The sequence below is a fragment of the Chrysochloris asiatica genome, unplaced genomic scaffold (assembly GCF_000296735.1).
Source record: "Chrysochloris asiatica unplaced genomic scaffold, ChrAsi1.0 scaffold00599, whole genome shotgun sequence".
Classification (NCBI taxonomy): Eukaryota; Metazoa; Chordata; class Mammalia; order Afrosoricida; family Chrysochloridae; genus Chrysochloris; species Chrysochloris asiatica.
Window position 1 is genome coordinate 270,585 of NW_006409117.1, and position 3,160 is coordinate 273,744.

Genomic DNA, 3,160 nt, shown 5'->3' on the forward strand with positions numbered 1-3,160 from the left:
ATTTATTTTTGATGATTTCTGTCTTTTTAAAAGAGATATCCCTGTATGGGTTTTGAACTGAAATTTGTCATATATTGTTTGGCTGTTTTGTTAAGTGTAGTTGATTTTAATCTGTACAGGGTTTACAAGGAGCAACTAGTGGTTTGAACCACTGACCTTGCAGTAAGCAGTTTAGTGCTTATCCTACAGCAGCATACAAGGACTCCACTTATTGTATTATGGAATTAATGTTTCCTTCTTTTTCATAACTCTTTGTTTGCTTGCTTCCAAGTTTTTACAATCTGTATATATTTCCAATGTTTCTTATTCTTAATTGCTATTTTTATTTGTTTATTAAGATAAAACACAGTAGAATTAACATGAAGGATTGAATAAACTTAATGTTTTGTATCTTGACCTTTTTTTACACACCACATACATTTGCTAACTAAGGAGCATGGTGTCATAATTTAGTTAAATGCTTTCCTAGACATGTGTATTTCAAGGGTAGTCACTTGCCTCTAACAATGCCAAGTAGCATCCCTTCCCAATCACATTGATAGTTCCATTGGTGGTTACCTGGAAAAAGAAATCCTGTCATATTTCCGTATCTAAGGATACGAATTTAATCTCTAGAAATTTCTAAATTAAGCCTATATTATCATAACCCCTGGACTGCCAATTACTAGAACTGTTGACAGCTATATTACTCTTGACCCTGCCTCATTCTTTTTATTCTCTAGTTTTATAGTTACTAAAATGGAAAGAAAAATAGAAAATAAAAAATAACTGAAGTGAGATTTAAAAGGGGGGGGGAGTTATATAAGCAAATTAGAGAAACAAAATAAATCTTCACAGTTTTAAGTATCTGATGCCCCTTTGTTTCTTATGTCCAGAATCAGTTTTTCCCTTGAACTACCGTCTTCATGTCATTAACAAGTATTTGTTGAGTTTTACTCTGTGCCAGAAAACATTCAAGTTCCATATACATTATTTGTTCTTCAATTCCTGGATCATTTATTCATAAAGCTGGTATGGAAACACAAATAAAATCACTGAAGAGTGTGATCATGCTGTAAGGAAACTAAATAAGATATTTGGGAGAACCTAGTAGAATTACCTTACGATTGATATTAAGGGAAGCAATTTCTGAGAAATAAACATTTTAAGTGAAATCAAGAATGAGAAGGACATGAGAAAAAGGAAGTAATATTTGTAAAACGTTCTCAGTGGAAGAAAACTAGTGCTTTCCTTGTCATCCCCCCTTGGAGGCTTAGTTACACAATGGAGGTGACTGAATTATAACAAGAAAATAGAAATGTTTATAGGAGGATCAGATGATTTAGTGAACCATTACTGATTTAGTGACAGAATTCTTCTTTCCATATGGGAGACGGAGGTTTGATCCCCAGTTCTTAACTTACAGTGTTAAATCAATAGCATTAACATAGAGGCTAAATTTTACAAGACATTTTGTGAAGATGAAGTTCATTCCGTAACATATATGATACAATATTATTTTATCATCTATTTCATGACTTGATTGTTCTTATGCATAGTCAAATTTTCCTAATTTCTTCTTCAACAAATATGAGGTCTTCATTATTCAAATTCAATCTTTAGTTTTTGAGATTCTAGTACTCCTGTATGGAGTCCTTTTGTGGTGCTGTAGGATAAGCTCTGAACTGTAAAGTGTAAGGTCAGTGGTTCAAATCCATCAGCTATTCCTCAGACACACTACACAAGATCACTAAAAGTTGAAACTAACTTGACAGCACTTAACAGCAGTAGCCATATTTCTGTGTTATATTTCACAGTCTGTTATCCCTGAACAGTTAAGCCTGGAAATACATGAGTTTAAGCATTATATGAGTGATATTTGATTGTATGTAACATCCAGTGTCTTCCAAGAAATAAATTTGAATTATTCATTTTAAGATATAGCTTTTAGATTTTGTGAAGACTATTATACAAAAATGAGATAAATATTTTCTACCCACCTCTAATGGAAAATCTGTCTCTGATCCTTAGTTATCATCTCTGCAAGACCTTGGCAATGAGACATGGTAAGTTCTATAAAAAGGTTGAGAATCTATCTCTTAGCACAAGTGATGCTCACATCCACAAATTGTCTCTTATATAATTGGATAAGGGGCCACCAGGGACTGGTTCTTTAGCAAGCTCTCCCTCTAGGAGTTTAACCAGGCATCTTTTGGGACCATTTTAAGGCAATCTTGGTCTATATCATTGAATTGAGTAAAACTCCATCTAAAGGACTCAGTGATTAAAGTTTGTCTCCCAAAATAGCTATTAGCATTCAGAGAATGATAATTGCAAAAATGGGATATTGAAAACCAATGAGCTAGCAATCAAATTAGAAACATGCAATATAAGTATAACTATGTAGTTATTGTTGTTGTTAAGTGCCATCGAGTCGATTGAGACCCATAGCGACCCTGAGCAGGGTTTCTGATGAGCAACTGGTAAGTTTGAACTTCTGACTTAGTGGTTAAAACTGATCTTGTGGTACAGTGCTTATCCTGTAGTGCTACACCAGGACTCCAGCTATGCAGTGGTCTGGTGCAAATAATGTTCCACTATGCCACTCACTATCTTTCCTGACTCATTTTCCTAAATAAAATATAGTTATCATATTAATTTATTTAAAGAATGAAGTGACGTGGAGGATGTAACCTCTAAAAAACCTTAACATAATAAAAATACTCTACTTTTTTATTTACCCCTATATTTTAGGAGAGGACTGGCTAGGAAAAAAGCTTCTGAAAGCTTCTTGAGAAGAGTAAAAGCAGTATTTGAAAGTGAAATGTTTTCTTATGTTTGAGTGTGAAATTTCTGTACATACAAACTCTTATGTTCTAATATTAAAACTCTTAATATATATATTTTATTTATGTAATAGCTAATTGAATTATGTAGAAGAGAATGGCTACTGATGAAATTTCCTCCACCAATAATTTGTTGTTGTTTTTAATTTGAGTCAAGTCGGTTCAGAGTCTTTATGATCCTGTATAGGGATTTCGAGGAACAGTTGGTGAGCTTGAACCGTCGACCTGGCAGTTCAAAGTGACACTGAAGTCCAGCACACTCTTTAAAAGTAATATTTCCCTTTTCTGTCACTAGATTGTCCATTTGTGACACCATCGAATCCTGAAATTTAATA